General features: G+C 38.7%; 1 protein-coding gene across 9 annotated transcripts in view; it reads right to left on the reverse strand.

Moving 5' to 3' along the window:
• LOC148394952 (leucine-rich repeat and fibronectin type III domain-containing protein 1-like protein) overlaps positions 1-20,292 on the reverse strand; it is a 108,371-nt gene that overhangs the window by 52,256 nt on the left and 35,823 nt on the right. For all 9 annotated transcript variants that reach the window (XM_088380950.1, XM_088380951.1, XM_088380956.1 and 6 more), the window contains one exon: positions 3,683-3,788. The gene's annotated coding sequence lies outside the window, so the exon portion shown is untranslated. The remainder of the gene's footprint in view (positions 1-3,682; positions 3,789-20,292) is intronic.

Consider the following 20,292-nt stretch of genomic DNA (forward strand, 5'->3'; position numbering starts at 1 on the left):
GGAATTGCAGCCTGGAAAAGAGAGCACATTGCCATTCCTTTAGTGCTACAAGCATGCACAAGGAAGAAAATGTGGATTTAAATGGTACCAGTGGCATCACGAGGTTTTATCAACTGGGGGGGTAGGAGCCCCCTGGAGATTCTCCCTTGGTCTCTCTCCTCTCTCTTTTACTTGGTATCGGATTGATACTAAAATGTGCTGTATCATATAGCACTACACCTTATTGAGTGTCTGATTTCATACAGCTTTTAAAATTAATCACATATGACATAAGGGCTGTTCGAATATATATAAACAATTTTTAAGTCACATTACTGGTGTCAACAAGTCAGCTAAACTGTATAATGGCAACTTGTTTGGACTGTGCTTACACTTTATTTTGACAATGTAATTTAAAGCAAAGGTTTCTATCATGACCACCACAGACCACAACATAAACATAACCGCAATTTGTTAATTTCTTTCACCATAGACCGAGTCAGTGGTTCAATGTGAACCAGCCAAATAAGTATGGGAATTGAAGAAGACAAAGGAGGAATGTGAACTCAATTAATTTCGATTTAGAAACTGCTTTCACTATCACTTCTGGTTATTCAAATGTCTGCGACTGCGTTTTGTTTGTGTATAAACTTTTGAATATTGTGTCCTTGAGGATTAAAAACTTGTGACCGTGAAGCATACTGATGTCTATCTTTTAAAGATTATTTTTCTTATCACACCTACATGCTCAAAAAGCATCAAATTAGCTGAGAGATTTTGGGAACCGGTTTTGGGATTATCTTTTGTGGAGTTTGTATGTTCTCCTGGTTTATCCCCAGGTTCGAGCACATCCTCTCATGTTGTGTGTCAGCTTTTGCCCCGTGATTAACTGCCAACCAGTTGAGGGTGTGCCTTGACTCCTGCCCAAATGTTTTTGGGAACATTGACAAGAGGTGGTTCAGAAATCCGTAACTGATTATTAGGATTAGGTGAACATTTTCAACAGCTAGGAAAACACATTCCACTCTTTATGGCAATTTGGATGAATCACCAGGTAGAGATTTTTTTAAGTTTCATCTTGACCTTCTTCAGCCTGCAATTTCATAAAGTGTTTTGAAGGTTTAGGTGTGACTGATGTGTTTAATTTTGCAGAAAGCAACAGTGAGCTGTTCAGTGATTATGTAGGAGTAATGATGTTATTTCAAAATGAAAGGGGAGTAATGAATTCAAAAGTGAAAATGAAATATGTTACTGTAATAAGGGAATTGAGAACTAATAATGGAGGGCAAATGAAAGGAGGAAGACAGGTCAGATAACTGTCATTTGGTAGTCATACTTGTACCATGGGAATACAATTTGTTTTACAAATAATGTCTCTTTTACTACAACGGTACCACTCGAGAGCTGTGTAATGAAAGTAAAGCTGTTTGGGGATAAAATGTATGCTGTAACATGGCTGACAGGCACATTTCTCATCCGAACAGGTGTGTCTGTTTGATAAATATCTCCAAGCGCACAAGAGTTGAAAGCAGGGCACGTGGTCAATTTCAGCCACATATGCATGCAAGTAGATGCATGTAATTATTATCACAGAAATCAGTTATAATGTCAAAATACTATAAGGGTGCCGTGAAGGAAAATATGCATCCTTGTCTTTGGCATAATTCCACTTCATGAATATATGCATGATTTGGGAAGTAACACCAAGTATTGGCGTGAGTTTCGATTTTGTTTTAGACGAGAATGATTTATGGTCCTGAACATGGGTACCTTAAACATTTTATTTTAAAGGCCAAAGTGACCAACTATTTTGATCTGTTTGAGTTAAACTAAATTAGGTTTTGGGCAAAATGACACGATGCAAAATAAAAACAACATTTTTCTAGTAGTAATGTGACATTGATCAATGTTGTGTTTTGCATTTCCGGCATGCCAATCAACACAAACCCCACCCACTGCAACTTAGTCCCATGACTTAAAATATTTCAACTGCCGCTGCTTTTTGTGTTGGTATGTCTTCACTTAATGTAGTTTATCTTGAGACCTCCTAATGTAAACAAGATGATAGTTATATGGCTCTTAGTTCGTGAAATGGAATTTTTTTTTCTCTTATACAGCACCATATGATGTCAAACAACATGTGCTGACATAAACACAAATAGGCCAGCGCCCTCCTTTGATTTGCTGCTCAAGAACGGGAGCACAAATAAATACTGTATCCGTTTATTTTCCGAAAAAGCATTTTTAATTGACACCTTCCTTAGCACATTGCATGTTATGTTTATTCATTTCAGATGAATCATCTATTATGCTATGACATTAAATAAATGAAAATAGACTGCTTTAAAAACTCACAATGCTAAAAACAAAGGGAATTTTAAATATGGTCACATAGAGAAGAACAATTATAGATGTAAATGTAGATGTAATTTTGCTTCACAATCTATCATACGGTTATCCAAATGAAATACATTTGTGTAACAGTTGTGGTAGGTAATTGCTCTGATGCTTGAGAAAATATCAAGTTAGTAGAGTTGATCATATTTTGTGAGCTTGTTTTAATAATGTATCAAGGCCTAAAAACATCAGTATTCTAAGTAGGTTAATTAAAATTCATGTGCATTTTATTAAATTTAAACTGTTTCAGCAACAAGAAATACACCAATTTCGTCTCGTCAATAATAAATTGAAGAAAAGACCACATCTTGCTGACCAGAGAAAACTGAAAATGATGTAAAGAATCAATTTGAAAACAAGCATAGACACTTTGTAAAAGGTCAAACTAAAGCCCTTTAGAATTGGATCATAATGTCTGTAACAGTCAAGATGGTTTTCATGTGATATTCCTACTGGAACTACAATATCGATCCATATTTTGAAGAATAGTGAATCTTGGAGAATAGTGCTAAGTAGGTGAAAGTCACCGGTGTGATGGTTTACTTGACTGACTTCCGCGTTGGCATCGTGGGATCAGTTGTCACTTAGCAATAGTGTGAATGAACGCTTTTCTGTCTCTATATTTGTCTTACAATCGACGACCAGTCCAAGGTATAGCCTGCAATTTGATTGATGTTTTGAAAATGGAAAATAGTCATGAATGCTTCTACACAGTCAATGACCATTGTCATTTTTATAGTATCTTTTTTTAACCATGTTTGTGTTAAGTCATATAAAAGCAACAACTGATAAATTGTTCTACGGGGGATTTGGCTCTAGGCTCTTTTTTAGGAGTACAAGAGAAATGTGACACATTTTAAAATGTCATTTACACTGTGACAGCAAGATGTGTGGCAACAGCAGGTTATTCCCTTTATGATGTTGTAGACAACCTATTGAAGTGATTACTGGAATTGAAAGTCTTTATAACCATTAGGGTTATAAAGACTTTCAATTGTGCACCTGTCAAAAGGTAAATTTTGTTTGCTTGCCCAGTACTCCTGATCAAACTGCTAAAGCTGTCTTAAATTTGAAGGGAACTTGTTTTGCAGATGTACAACATAATTTAGACTGGGCCTCTTCAGAAAAATCTGATGTTTTGTTCTTAGTCATTCTGGGTGTTTTTAGCTGTGTGTTTATTATTATTATAAATTATTACTGGCCATCCTCCATGATTGATGTACAGATACAACAATTTATGTACGTTAAACCTTTAATACAGGATTCTATCCAAGAAGCAAATAAAAAAAGTGACAAGTATGCCTACCTCTATGAAGTATACTGTGATTTAATTGGGGTCAACATGAAGTAAATCTGCAGTGACTGACAGATGAATAGATTAGGGTACGCAGCCTGGAGGGAGGGAGTCCAACCTGGAAAAAAAAAAAAAAACTGAGATAAGAAACAATAGGTTATTTATAGTGTAAGGCGACTACTGTATCTTGGAAATACATATGGCCTCGCATGCAGCATTTAAAAGGAATGAGATGAACCCCTTTGACTGGCAGCGAAACAAGTCAGCTGCTTTCATGCTCACAATGGCATAAAATTCACCTTTTTTAAAATGCAGCAGGTTGAACCAGATTGCACCCATCTGCAAAAATACTAAATCTTAGTCGACCTTGCCCCTGGCTGGATTTACATAGCACCTTGAGTCGGGTTTGAACTGGGCACAATAATACAGCCCTTTGTACTCAATCGTTTCAGAAGCGAGGGCACTAATTGTTAAAGTTTTGTAGCTGGAATTCTTTCCCATCCTTGTTTGATGTACAACTTGAGTTGCTCAACAGTCAAGGTTATCCGTTTTCATATTTTGCACTTCATAAAACATATTTCCATGAAAATGTAAATTATATGTTCATATCAGACATGTGTACACAATAGATTTGCACAAAAACACACACAATTCAAAAACCCCAATCTCAAGCTCTAACAAAATATTAGACTTTAATTCTTCTATTTTTATGATGCAATGGATAAGAATAGGCTTAAAATGAACTGAACAAAACAAGCATTAGCCTTCAATTAATCCAGTTTTACATGGGTATGTATGTATGTGCCTTTGTGAACAATGAATCTAGCCAGTACCCACTTCCTCAGCATGGGCGGAACAATAGCAAATCAGCATTACTTAAGGAAGCAAAGCCGATCACGGGCTGGTCACGCTTAGAGCCTGTGTCATATTTCAAGGGACAACAGAGTGAGTGGGTGGGTAAGGAGGAGGCCACGGAGAGGGAGAGTGAGGTGAGACTCTGGTAAATGTGTGGGTGTTACAAAGCCCACATCCCCGATGGATGCGACACTCATCGGTCATGAAATTTTGAAGACCAGTACCCGCAACCTTGATTTGACCCGGCTTTTGTGTTATTTCAGAATTTCTGACCACAGACACAATGCTCATTTTAACCCACCACTCCCAAAATCCTTGCAGTCCTTGTCAAGTTTTAGAGTATAATTCTATATCTATTAGTTTTTTTTACAAGACTATTGTTGTCTGAACCAAATACCCAGTCACTCTTTTGGCAATTGTGTTCGACTTTTACCACTTATGTTCACCATTATGCAACACTGGTGCATCACAATAGGTTTTGTCTAAACAGGAGAAAAATGAATTTGGTTTTGCCAAATCAATGGGTTCAGGGCACTGGGCATTAGGGTCAGACGATAGGTGTTTTGCAACTGAGAAAATCTGTAAAACAATCTAAGACACTGTGGGATGACCTCAATGGGCAGTTCATGCTTCGAAGCACTCCAATATGACTCATTTTTAACAGTTATGCCAACAGTGGGCCAAAGTTCGTCCACAGCGATGCTCATCATCAGTCACTGCAAAAGCTTGATTTCAGTTATTGCTGCTATGCTGCTGGCATCATCAGTTATTAGGTTCAATAACATTTTCACATAGGGCAAGATAGGTCTGGATATTTTTCCCCTTCTTCATAAATGATGATTCATCATTTTGAATCTGCCTTTTACATTTACTTGGGTTATATTTTAAAATACTGAAATTGATTTGTTGATCTTAAAAGTGTCAATATATTCAAAACAACAGAAATCAAGAAGGGGGAAATTATTTCTCTTTTTGCATGTCTTTCTTTTAAATAGACTTATTCTAGTGAGTGAATACATCTGCCCTTGTACTTTCTGTATCCTGTGTCTCTGGTAATGTTGCTTTTGACCTTGTGAAAAGATGTATCTCATTAAAATATTTTCCAAATAACGATGGAGGATGGAGATACGGTGAATGCTAAAACATTTGCTGATTAAAAATGTCACTCAAGGTCAATCACCGCGAACTTAATCAGCGATGACTGTCAAACCAGATCAAGAAGCGTCTCAAGACGAAAATATGTCCACCACCTTGGTTTGGTTGGCAAGGTTTTTAGAAGCAAAAAAAAAGAAAATAAAACATTCTTCTAAGACATTTCACAGTTTCCATAGTCACCGCCTAGTTTGTTCCATGAGTTTGTTCGCTAATAGTTTAAATGACAAAATGAATGTAAACTCCCTGGATGACCTTTTTCTACCTCATTCAATACACATGCAATTGTCAGTTAACCTGATTGCCAGCATTAGCTAATCAAGACGCTATTGTAATGAGGTTAAGTCTAGCCCTACCATTATCGCAGATGAAAAATTGTAGTTGCACACTGTGGTGTTACACAGTTTAAAGGGAATCTGTTTGAAAAGGGGCTTTTCATATACAATATCTGCCCTTCTGTAAAGGATGGCAGTCTTTAAGGAGGAGGTCTGGAAAATAATTCCACTTGAGAATATGATTGAAGTTTTGAAATCATCTTTTTTTTCAGTCAGTACATAAAGGTTTTACAAGGCAATATTGATTCATAAAATGTATTTCAAAAGTTTATTTGAGGGTATGTTATTAACGTAGCTCACTAGAATTTAAATACTCTGTTTCTTTTTTTCTTTGCACCGGATGCAGACTCGCCACACTAAAATTATGATAAGTAATTCCGCTGTATTAATGGATGAAAAGGAATGACTAATTTGTATAATAAGACCTGCCAGTCAGCCATTAAAAGGCTCCCGTAATGGACAGAACACTGGCACTTATTTTTTAGTTCTGGGCTTAAAATATGTCTGGAGTAATAATTCACTCAAACTTTACCAAAATTAATGTGGACTTCTCTTATGAAATTACTGAGGTTATTTAAAAGCTCCTCAGCGGTGAAACCCAGGAGGTGGGTGAAATGCTCCCAGAGGGTACTTTTGTGCACTTTCTTCACTTCGCCTTTATTTCACAATAGCAACACTTATTCATTCAAATATTACCATTAATAATGTCAGCATTTTCTGTCTTCTGGATGATTGGTCAGAGAAAAACTGTGATACAGCCAAATTGGACAAGCAAAACTTGTTTGTAGCGATCTTCCACGTAAAGGCAGCATCTTCTGGTGAGTATGATGTATTTTTTATGGTTATGTTGTTGAATAAATATTGATTCTGAAACACTTTAGGTGATGTATATGGCACATTTTTACGTTGCATGTTGCTATAGTATTGATGGTTTCTAAAATTGCTCCATGATAATGGTGGTAATGGGTATGGTGGACAAGGCATTCTCCTCAGAGTTCAGTGTTTGAGGGTTTGAATCTGGGCACCTACTTCCCGTGTGGCATTTGTTTGTTTTCCCAGTGCCCTCCAGGGGTTTATTCATGGTTCTTCGGCTTTCTCCCCATTCCAAAAACATGGTCATGTTTCTAGGGTTAAATGAAGACTTTAAATCTAAAATGACTTTAAATTGGGATTGAGTACAAGTGTGAATGATTGTTTATGTATATGTGCTTTGCAATTGGATGGTGAGTAGTTCAGAGTGGTGTTCAGTTCAGTTTTCTCTGCTCATCCATGACCCTAATACATGTGTAAACTACAGAAAATGGATGATGAATATGAATGATGGTGCTATATTAATAACGTAGATGGATGAAGTCAAGTGAGTCACCACTGAAGGCCAGGTATCAAATGCACAGCCTGTCAACAAAGCACAATGACATTGATATGGGTGTACATGAAAATATTGTGATTGAAAAAATTGAAGTAGGCACCAAATTCGAATTGGGCATGTCAACCTGCAGTGCAAACCTAGCCTAAATCTACAGGCTCTAATATATAGGCTCCATCTCTGCACTAGTATATTGAATCACAGTAAAATATGCTTTTGTCTACTACAGCATCACAGTGGAAAACCTACTCAAGAAACTTTTGAACATGGACTTTAGAAGCCTCCAAGAGTGCCCTTTCTTTCGCGGCAAATTTTAAGAAGCTCATAGTTCAAAATATACACCCCCCCCCACACACACACACAGCTCCAATCTTCTGAAACAGTTACTTTCACTCTATTTCTCCATTTTCTAACCACTTAGGGCTGGGGTGTCAAACTCATTTTTGGCGCAGGCCGCATTGTACTCATAGTTTCCGTCGGAGGGCCATTATGACTGTCAACGTATATATTATATAAAGTATAGGCTACACAACAAACTGAAGAATAATGAGCTTTGAAATCAGACACTAATAATACTTGTTCAAATATTTAAAAAAGATGCATGGTAATAAAAATTGCTAGCAATATCTATAGTTTTTAAAAGTGAAGACAAATTGCTATTTTAGTTTTGACACATGAAGTCAACGCACAATTTGTCTTCACGGGCCAGATAAAATGATGTGGCGGGTCGTATCTGGCCCCTGGGCCTTGAGTTTGACACCTGTGACTTAGGCCATGTTCTCAAAGTAGCTTGTCAACACTACTGTCTGCATGCATGTTTTCATGGATGTGTGTTTTGTTATGCACTGTCTTGAATTGATTGGATAGGTTATGATAGGTCTTGGGGAGACAGCCAGACAACATTTGACACTGACCTATCTCTTACCCCTGGACGTCTGCCTCACTTCTGTCCGCCTCTGCTCCAGTTTCATCTTCATAGTCTGCCCCCTTTGATGACTGACTTAATGTTCAGCGGGCATCACATGCTCAAAGATTCCCCTTATAAATTTAAATCCTAAACCTGTGTTTGCATTTGTTTTACATATACAATGTGGCATTTATCTTTCAAAGCCACACAAGATCTATTGGCTCTGTTTATTTATCTGCAACACTTCATTTTCACTTGTCCTCAAAAATGAGCACCAAAACAGTTGATGTCTATCATGTTGTTCTTTTTCCAGGTGGTTACTTTGTAACAGATGCCAGCTTGACGATGCAGATTTATTAGGCAAGCCGTACTACTCGGAATGCTTCAAGACAGACGGTGCTGGCTACAGAGTTAGCGACTGGGGCTTTTGGCTCAGCAGTTAGTGCACTCGACTTCCAACTCTGGGGTGCCGCAGGTTCAAATCTATCTCCTATACTTATCCATGGTTTGGTTGCAGAGAAAACAGCTTCAGCAGGGAGTCCTGGACCTACCTCTGGCCAGCTGCTTTGTCTAGCTCTTCTGGAGGAATCCCAAAGTCATCACCAGGGCTTCCTCACATAACAAGAGAGTTGTCCAAGATGCAGACCGACTAGACGCCAGAGCCACCTCATTTGACGTCTGTTGAAACTGAGAAGCCGCGACTCTATTCTGTTCCTTGCAGATGACTGAGTTCTCATGGTAAGGAAGATAACTCACTTGAAACACTTGTCCTTGGTTTTGTTCTTTCAGTCATGATCCATTGCTCTTGACCATAGGTAAGTGTAGCAGCATAGATTGACCTGTAAATTAAGAGCTCCTTCTTCACCATGATTGACTGATACATAGTCTGGATCACTCAAGGCATTACACCAATCTTCCTGTGCACATCGTTAACATTATCATGGTTCCAGGCTTGAAGTTTCTAATTGTCACCCCAAAATGAAAATTGAGGCTTTATCATTAGAAATTGTCAGCTAATGCAAACTAACTAAAATAGCATTTCTTCTATGCAATTGATAATTTCTGTAACTGTCAAAAGACAGTTGGTGTGTTTCAAAACAGCTTTCAAATACTGCCCAATGTCTTAATTTTCACCAAACACGAGGCCTTTATTCCATTGCATGGAATATGCGTAGGGTTATTTATGATTGTGTGATTTTACTTCCACTATATCACAGGTGCCAAACTCAAGGCCCGGGGGCCAGATACGGCCCGCCACATCATGCACAAATTGTGCATCAAATTCGTGTCATTACAAGAATTGCAAATTGTCTTCACTTTTAATAATATCCTTTTTTTAAATATTTGACCAGTTTTTACTCGTCTGATTTGAAAATGAGTTATTTGTCAGTTTGTTTTGTAGCTTTTACTGTATATAATATGAGGTGCTCGTACATTTATTTGGGTTGACAGTCATAATGGTCCTCCGAAAGAAGCTATGACTACAATGCGGCCCGTGAAAAAAATGAGTTTGACACCCCTGAAATATACGCATCTTATTTAGGCTATTTAAAGCCGTGTGACCTTTGCTGCAGTTGATGGCCTAACATCCTCTCCTTATCATATCCTACCGCCTGCTATTGCTTCTGTTTTACTTTGCAGAATGCCCTTCATTTGGTCATCTCTGCCTCAATCTGTTTCTCCCCTTGCCTGCACTTCTTTCACTCTTCCCTCACCAAAACTGTCTCCTAAAATCAACTGCCCTCCATCTCTTCCATCTATTTGCGATGACACCCTTGCTTGTATATCAGCCATCCAGCAATGACTGTTCTGTATAATCAATGTATTAATTACTCATTAATTTTATGGCTACTCTGAGCCCCTCCTCTTTCCTATATGGTTTTCATGGCTCTCATCCATTGAGTATTGGTTAGATCCATTCATCTGTTAGTCTAGATGATGCCGGTACGAGTTTGAGTAGGCTTGGTGACTGTAACTATGCAATATGGCATTGCCTGGAAGTAATAAGAAAAGAATAAGTTGACTTTCACACGCCATCCTGTTTCTGCAGTATATATGCAGTACACCATACATTGTGTTGCCCATAGCTCAACATATGACTCCCCCATTACATTTACACCGGTTATGCTGATTAATGACAATTCTTGGTTATTATTTATTTATTTATTCTCTAAATTGCCAGTTCACATATGCTGGGTGCAAGTAGGCCTTTACCTGTGTGATGATGAGGCTCCTTTCACATTATTTAGCTGTGGAGATTAATGTGTTGCTACTTGTTACAAGGTTTAATGTTTCAAACTGTTTAAAGGCATAACTTTATTTGTTTTGAGGCTATAAATGCAACATTTACCAAGCATCATGCTCTTTGTTATCTAAATTCAATGTGGCATTTTTCAACTGTTTTCGTGTTTAAAACACAGTCTTTCCATTGTTTTGATATTCCCTAGTCACTGTAAAATGTGGGTGATAATAACACAGACAGACAGCGTTACGCAAACTGTGGCGGTGGTATTTTTTAAGAATGATAATTATCTACTGAGCAACAGCTTTAAGTTCTAATTCATTCACAACATGCCTTCTTAATGAAGATTCTTGAACAAATGCATTAAACTCATATGCAGTGGGAATATTGAAGTTGTTTTCACTGCATAACTGTCCAAAGCAGTCCTGAAGGTGAGAATCCTAATTTAAGGTTACTATTTTAAGAAAGCACTGCTGCTATTATTGCTATGATAATGGTTGAGTTGAGTGGCTTTTCAAACGTTCCAATGTGAGGAGAATGTCAGTTTGCCTCAATGTTTATAGAAGACAGTCTTTGAATTACCGGTTGAATTTGACCTTTCTGTCTCAGACATTTGACTATTGCTTCACATGCCCCCGCCACAACTGACAATTTGGTCACACAAAGTAAACGAGACTGTAGACCAGGTGAAACCAGGTTTATGATCTATGTGGTGGATGGCATTGTATTTCCTTCATGAATATGACAGCGTGTATCAAACCCTCGCAAACATTGTAGAACTCAATTCATTGAATGCATTATTACAAGTTTCATCAATACTTTAACTTTTAAAAGTACCCTCTTTATTATTATTATTATTATAATCATTTTTATGTATCTAGAAAAGCACCCTCCCTCACTGCGGCACAACATTTGTGTGTATGTGTGTGTGTGTGTGTGGGGGGGGTGTCAGACCAAATTGCACGCTAATGGGAGGAGGGCGGTCTCCAGGTGCCCACTTTGCAGCGGCCATCTTTACATTAGGGGCAAGAGAGATTTGTCTTGCAGTTCATTAGGAATGCACTTCATGAGAAATGTACTTTGGACTGCAGTGAGTCTAATATGCTTTTGCCATATAGATCTCTTTCTCTCCCTCTTCAATTTGACAGGAATCATGTGGGCTATGTTCACTCCCAACGGCGCAAACACCCATTTCTAACTGCACCCGGTTACAAAAATACAAAAAGAAAGAAATCTCTTCTCATGCATTTTACACTAGGCTTTCACTTAGAACAAAATAAGGGCCCAACAAAAGGCTTCCACCTCATTTGGTATCTCAAAATAGATTTCTTTATCATATAATAATCAGCAAACTGGCCAGCTTGAGTCAAAATGCCCTGCCTGGCTGTCCCTGGTACTAAAGACATCATTTAATAACAGCATGATGGATTGAAAAGAATGGCCTGAGGGAGGCATTTTGATCAGACTTTCATTCAATACCTACCAAAAAACTGACTTTAATTTAGCCTGACTGTCCTTGAATTATTATCAGTAAAGACAACCCATCTTGCCTCAAGTGATTTATCAAATTAAATCAGTGGGGATACGATCCAAAGACAAGGAATAAAAGAAATGTGAAGTGAAAATTTAGCGATCATTTGCAACATTTCCGTACAGGAAAAATCTGATCACTTGCTACAACCTAAAGTCAAGTCATACTCATTCATAAAACCACAATAATGGCAACATTCTTGGGAGTGATATTATGTAACAGAGAAACAAATACAATACACCTCTTCCTTCAATCATTTAAAACATTGCTCCACATGTTTTTATTATTTTTGTTTTAATTTTTCAAATGTACATGTTGGGAATGATGTGTATTTTTTTCAATTTAGTTTCTTTTCTATTTCAATTAAATTGTTGGTAAAAAAAGGCATCGATTAAAATTTGGTTTGGACAGTGTCCATTGTACTTTAGGCTGCTTATTATTATTAACAACAACAGCAACAACGACAATGATGATTATGATATCCATCCATCCATCCATCCATCCATCCATCCATCCATCCATCCATCCATCCATCCATCCATCCATCCATCCATTATCTGTACCGCTTGTCCCCGCGGGGGTCGCAGGCATGCTGGAGCCTATCCCAGCAGTCATCAAGCACTAGTCGGGGGACACCCTAAACCGGTTGCAGAGAACACAGAGATGAACAACCATCCGCACTCGCACTCACACCTACGGGAAATTTGGAGTTCTCAATCAGCCTTCCATACATGTTTTTCGGAAGTGAGAGGAAACCGGAGTGCCCGGAGAAAATCCACACAGGCACGGGGAGAACATACGTTCAAATCCCACACAGGGAGGGCCAGAGGTGGAATCAAACCTGCGCCCTCTGAACCGTGAGGTGAACGTGCTAACCAGTGCAACACTGTAGCGCCAATCATAATGATAATAATAATAATAATATACTATCTTGCTTAGCACCTCATGCAAACCTAAAAGAAATTGCAAGGTGAACACAACAACTACTCCTGGCTTGAGCAACAGAACTTAGAACCATGGCTGTGCTCTGACCAACTCAACAAGCACAGTCACAGACGGTCGAGCGACCATTCACAGAAGTTCAAGTGTGAGATGTTCGGAGTAAAGTGGTGGGTGGATGGAAATGTAACTACTCTGTCAGGATGCATCAAAAGGTAGAAGACCTGCTATATGGTGTACTATGTGCAACATCAGCTGTATTTGTGGAAAAAGGAAACTAAAACTGCGTTTGTGCTCAGGACTGAAAAATAAAATCTACATTTAGAACACCTTGAAGATGGATTCTTGTCACCCACCCACCCCCAACAGAGGATACACATGAACACAAACATAAAACCTTTATTGGTTTCTGCTTTTCATTGTGCTTGCTTTGTCACCTTTCCAGCTCTCCCTTGATAAACCCATAGTGCATCTCTAATTGTTTTAGATTCCAACTGCCATGACCTCATTACCACTATTTATCTTTTTTCACTTGCTCTTTTGTTACACACAGTTCTTTCACTGGCGTATCACAATTCAATAACACAACTAGTGGCTCCCTGGTGTGGGTATCTTCAGAAGTAGAGAGAGACAAAAGACAAAAGTGTGTTTGTGCAGTATATGCGCACTTGGCGGGCGTGTGTCTGTGTGTTGACTGAATGCCAGCTGGCCTGTGGTGCAGCAAGCTGTCCTAATGAAGTGATCTTTTCAGCTCTTCAACTAATGGATATGTACACCGGGAATTATAATTACGCAAACCAAAGACAAAAGTCCTCTAAAGAACAAATGTTATCTTTGGTAGACCCATCGAACGCTAAAATCAAAACTAATACACGATGTACTAGCTTGGAATTTCATCAACTGGTGTACCTTGATTTTTAATTGTAAATTAATGTAGTAAGACTTGCCTATGACAAAGACTTAAATTACGTAATTTTCTTTTTAAAGCGCCACCTCAAAAGCAGCTGAAAAAAAATCTGCCATTTTATTACCTCTGCCAAGACTCCACTAATTCAAGGACCGCTCAGCAAAATAAATAATAAAAAAATCTTCCCAAAACTGTTTCTGCCAAAGCCTCATGCCACATTTCTCTACCATATTCAAGATTCATTTATTCATCTTCTGAAAGGCTTTATCCTCACGAGAGTTGCGAGCGTGCTGGAGTCTATCCCGGCAGTCTTCATTTTCAAGGTAATGAAGGTCAAAGAAATGATGTAAGTCAAAAGTATTTCACCATCACTAGCTGTGTTGGTTCAATGACCTTGTGTACAATGCTGTTAACAACCGGTTCATTGTTTGTCAAATAATAAGAAAATAACAAGAATTTATTAGTTATATTTAATACAATAGAATTTATCATGTACATTATAAATTCTGAGTTTTGACAATATGCACAGTTTGAAAAAAGATTTGAAAAGATGTGTTTTATATAAACAAAAACGCATTGATGTAAAGCAGGGGTGCCCAAACATTTTCAGCTCGCGAGCTACTTTTGAAATGACCAAGTCACAAAGATCTACCCACTAAAATAATAATAATTATATATATATATATATAAAACATATATATATATATATAAAAAAAAAGAAAAAAACTTTTCCTCACCCCCCGTGGGTGGTCTCTTTTTTCCCTTCAAGCTCGGGTCCTCTACCAGAGGCCTGGGAGCTTGAGGGTTCTACGCAGTATCTTTGCTGTTCCTAGTACTGCACTTTTCTGGACTGAGATGTCAGATGTTTTTCCTGGGATCTGTTTCAGCCACTCCTCCAGTTTGGGGGTTACTGCCCCTAGTGCTCCAATGACCACAGGTACCACTGAAGTCTTAACTCTCCAGGTCTTCTCCAGCTCTTCTCTGAGCCCTTGATATTTCTCAAGTTTCTCATGTTCCTTTTTCCTAATGTTACCATCATTTGGGATGGCTATGTCAACCACAACGGCTTTCCTCTGCTCTTTGTCCACCACCACAATGTCCGGTTGGTTCGCCATTACCATTCTGTCTGTCTGGATCTGGAAGTCCCAGAGGATCTTGGCTTGGTCATTCTCTACCACCTTTGGAGGTGTTTCCCACTTGGATCTTGGGACTTCCAGTCCATACTCTGCACAGATGTTCCTGTACACGATTCCAGCTACTTATTCAGTGACATCTAGTAAATCTGTCAAACACGAATTTATTTATTTCTGTTGATTTTCTATATTCTAGAGTCTATTTCAGCTGACTTTAAGTAAGAGGCTGGTACATCCCTTGACTGATCGCCATTCGGTATGGCACTTATCAACAACCATCCATTCACACACGCAATCACACTTGTGGTAATTTAGAGTCTTTAATTAAGCTTGGAAGCTGCGTGGGCGAAAGCTGCAATACACAAGAAGATGAACATGCTAACTCCACACAGGAGGGATTCAGATGAAATTCAAAAACATTGACATTGAAGCAGGATCAGTCGGGTTCCTGAAACCTTGGTGATTCAAGTGCCGTTGTAAGGACAGACTGAAAAGTTCCCTTTACAGTTATAGTGATGCTTAGTGTGTATGTGCACTTACTAAGAAAACATCTACTCTTCGTAATACTAATTGAATAACAGATAGGCTTTTGAAAATAGTAGGCTAGGCATGATACTTGCCACCTAGTCATAAACGCAATAAGGCAAACAGTTGAACATCCTTTTAGTACCTCTAATTTGTCTGCTTTTAGTGTGTGGTTGTTCAAAGAATACAGTAACTGAATGAAAAATGATGAACCTTCAAATTTTGAAATTGGGATAACAGAATGATTTCCTCCAAATGTCTTTGTAAAAAGAAGTAGCTTGCTTTAAACAGTACTGAATCACATCACTTTTCTCCCCTCAGACATTCACTCTAGTAATCGTTCGGTTTCTGCCCTATTTTGGTGAATTTCATTGTAAACTATTTGAAAGCATTCTTCTCCCGCATCCTCGCAAAGAAAGTGAGTTGTTGCTGAAGAAACGTGTGACAAAGAGGATCGCCCGTGCTCTTTGAATGCAACACAAGTTCACTGGACACAAGAGCTGGTGCACTTTGTCATGATAAATGTATGAATGTAGCATGAAAAAAAAACCATCAATATCTGGAAAGTCTTTTAGTAAAGAGGCGGGCATCTCTGAGATTCCTTTTTGCCCATCTCTACACAAGCATGTTTGTGAGTCCAGAGGTCCCTGATGTAACTGAGATGGCCAACTAACTATACTAAATATAAAATATAAATGTTATATGTTTTGCTTCCATCTCATTCATTGCCAAAATTCAAAGGATAGGACCACCTATGTGGCCCCCAAGCAGCAATGTTGAAAAATGGTGGCCCCATCCAGCATTAAAGTGATCATCCCTGGTCTGAGTGCATACTTTAGAGCAGTGGTTCTTAACCTGGCTTCGATTGAACCCTAGGGGTTCGGTGAGTCGGCTTCAGGGGTTTGGCAGAGCTGGTATGTCATTGCCCCCCCATCCACGAATGGCCGAACACACCTGAATGTCGTGTGAATTCGCGATAACGCATATCTGAACTGGTCTTGCAAAGGCAACAGCAGAAGTCACACTGATTTGCTGGTATGTCATTAAAAAGAGGGGTCCAGCCCACAGTTCACACTGACGAACGGACAAAGATAAGCTCACTTTTCTGACTTGAATGAGTCATTCTGAGTATAAAAAATATCATCATAATAAAATCTACTGGGATAAAATCCATCTCCACAACCATAATGGTAGTGGTACTGGTTGTGCTGTATAGGTGCATGGCCTATTTTTCTGTGAAGAATCCAGAGAGGGTTATTTGGTTATGATTTATTTCATAAATAGGGTTGTTTGTTTCCTGGATTTTTTTCTGTGAAGAACCCAGAGAATGTTATTTGATTGTTATTTATTTCATGAATAGTGTTGTTATTTATTTCCTGACTTTTGTTCTGTGAAGAATCCAAAAAAGGGTTATTTGATTGTGCTATCTGGAAAACAATACATTTTTACGTTTAGGCACTCCTGCAATCGTCATACATTTTTTGTTACAAACTGACCCCGGCCCTCCATCAGAGAAGGGAAAAGTTATGTGGCCCTCACAGGAAAAAGTTTGGGGACCCCTGCTTTAGAGACTTTAGGTTGAAATGTTAAAGAGAGAAGTCAAAGAATTGATGTTTTTTAATATTGTAGTTTGAGGTGTGATAAAGAAAAAGTTGTGATGTATTCACTACCACTTCAACCATCTTCACCAAATGTGACCAGCTTTGAAGAAAATTTTTGTTTTTTGTCATTTAGATTATGATTAGTTAGTTTTGCTTTATTTAATGTCATGATTTTTTTTGTTCCATGTTTATGTTCAGTCTTGGTTTTTTTTCTGGCCCAATCCCTTGTCTACTCATCCACAACCTCAGCCACTTGTGTCGTCAGTTTGCGTCTATTTATTTAGGTCACAGTTTTCTATCACTCTGTGTTGGTTCTTTGTTTCTGTTGCTGTCACACATACTGTAGCATTTGTCCTCATTTTTGTTTAAGAGCCTGCTTTATTGATTAAAACATTAACAGTTTAATCTAATGCATCTGATTATCAGCACAGGTAAGACCAGTGGAATTTTCTTCACTGCTTAGACTGCACATTGTACATCCAAGCAGAAACCTAACACAAAAAATAGTTGTGAACATGAAATAAAATGCCTCAAAACGATCATCTGAAGCAAGATCAAACAGCCCGGTACCAACTCTGACAGCTGCTCTCCAAGGGTTCTCAGCACTTGTACATCACCACAAACTCTCGCTCACTTCTCACATTTGTACTCACGCCCTCTCACAACCCCACTCAGCATGCAACACAAGTGACTTCCTTTCGTTCAAGGAAAGACAAAGCTGTAATTTAACTTGTATGTGTGCCTGTGAGGGGGTGTTTATTCCTGCATGATGTGTGCATACTGTATCTCGGCTTGTTCATGGCCAAGAAAGAACCAAGATAAACATCCAGAAACAGCCATTTCTCTGTAGTTCATATTGTACAAATTCACATTAGCAGATAAGACCAACAGCAAGATACAGGACGAAGAAATGTTAATTTTTGAACCACTCCACTGATGAATATACATTGCATGTGTGCGAGCACATCTGTGAATGTTCACCACCTGTAGACCATTGTCAAAGCCACCAATATTCCAACCGCGTAGTGTTTTGCTCATTAGAGCAATGCTTAAAGTGTAGCCCCATATATACAAGTATGGCTATGTAATGAAAGGCATCCATTTGGTCTCTAATGAAATATAACATCTCACTGTTAGTTGATGAAGGCTATCACATCACTCCCCGAATGGAAGGAGAGATGGGGGTGCACGGAGCACCAGAAAAAAGTAGTCCTTGAATAAGGGATGAAATGAGGTGTGCTATGAGCAAATACAGATGGGGAACAGTGACCCATTCCCTCCCTACCTCATCTCATTGCTTCTCTTATGCGTGGTCCTTATTCGCAGCTCCCAGAAACAGAAAACTGGGCATGTACCAAGGCTTACACAATAACTTGTGTAATTGTAGAATTGAGATTCTACAGGAGTTCACAAGCCTGCTTCTAATCTTTGTCAATGACTGATTTTAAGAATATGGCAAATGGAAAATAAAATAAGGAAAAAAATCATCTAATACTTGTTCTTGTCCTATAGTGGCACCTACATGGTCATCAAACGATGCTTGTGCAGATTGCATTACATACAACTATTATGCATGGCAGCACTATTATATTACCCTCAACTCAACTCTCATTGCATTACATACAAGTATTATTCAAAGCAGCACTATTATATTACTCTCAAGAATCCACAAACAAGGGCTCCGATTGAAGTTCGAACTCTTGATTATCTATACTGCAGATTTCAGTATACAGTGAAACCTGTTACATACCGACCTGAAATAGTTGTAAATCCACAATTGGGAGCATATGAGAAACATTCTTTTAGTTTTCACAAACAAGACATCTGATCAAATGTACACTGCATGATTGCATCAGAGCAGATTATAGTATACGGTGAACCTTGTCTAATGTAGGGGATATGTTTCAGACCCACACACAACAGGTGAGAATCCTTGATATAGGGAGACCATAAACAAGTACCGTAATTTCCGGACTATAAACCGCGACTTTTTTCCAAAATTTTGGACACTGCGGTTCATAGTCAGGTGCGGCTTATATAAGATTTTTTTCGTGATTTTTGTGATGACTTGATCACTTTTACTCTTAACACTATTATATACAGTAAAAGCTACAAAACAAACTGACAAATAACTCGTTTTCAAATCAGACGAGTAAAAACTGGTCAAATATTAAAAAAAAAAAGATATTATTAAAAGTCAAAGTCAAAGTCAAAGTCAAAGTCAGCTTTATTGTCAATTTCTCCATATGCCAAAGACACACAAAGAAACCGAAATTTCGTTCCCCCCTATCCCACGGTGACAAGACATGGCTCACAACAGACAAACAGTAAACAAGTATAACAATTTTAAAGTATAAAGTGAAGACAATTTGCAATTCTAGCAATGACACACGAATTTGATGCACAATTTGTCTTCGTGGGCCACATAGAATGATGTGGCGGGCCGTATCTGGCCCCCGGGCCTTGAGTTTGACACCTGTGCTCTAAACCCTTTCTCTTACTCTGCCATGTGACTCAGAGATTACACAAAGCAGTGGTGCTGTTTGGACCATCTGCATTGTATTAAAACCCAATCAATCAGCATTTAAATTCAATTCTTCTGACATTTTGCTCAGCAAAAACAAGTTGTAATGAATGTGAACTTTTAATGCATTTTATTCAGTAGGTTACTTTGAACCTTAAACGGCGGCGCGGCGTACTTATGGATTTTTACGGCCTCCGGCCTCCAGGGGGCGCTCTAGCAGGAAGCAAGAGCGAGATAGGCAAAGAAGAAATAATGCGCCGAAGAAGACGCGCTAGTTCGTGTTTACATTTTGCGCATCACGCAGAGCGCGATCAAGACGGACATTACTGAAAGGAAGCCTTTATACACAAACCGTCATCATCGGGGACAAAAGAAATGCATATGATGCAGCTTTTAAGCCAAAGGCAGTCGATGTTGATGACATTATCTTGTGTCTACTCTGGAGCGTACTTATGGATTTTTAGGGCCTCCGGTTTCCAGGGGGCGCTCTAGCAGGAGGCAAGAGCGAGACAGACGAAGAAGAGATAATGCGCCGAAGAAGACGTGCCAGTTTGTGTTTTGATCGTCTCGCGCATCACGCATCACGCACACACCCGCACTCACAA

Source organism: Syngnathus floridae, chromosome 7 (genome assembly GCF_059516105.1).
Source record: "Syngnathus floridae isolate MCC-2025c chromosome 7, RoL_Sflo_1.0, whole genome shotgun sequence".
Taxonomy (NCBI): Eukaryota; Metazoa; Chordata; class Actinopteri; order Syngnathiformes; family Syngnathidae; genus Syngnathus; species Syngnathus floridae.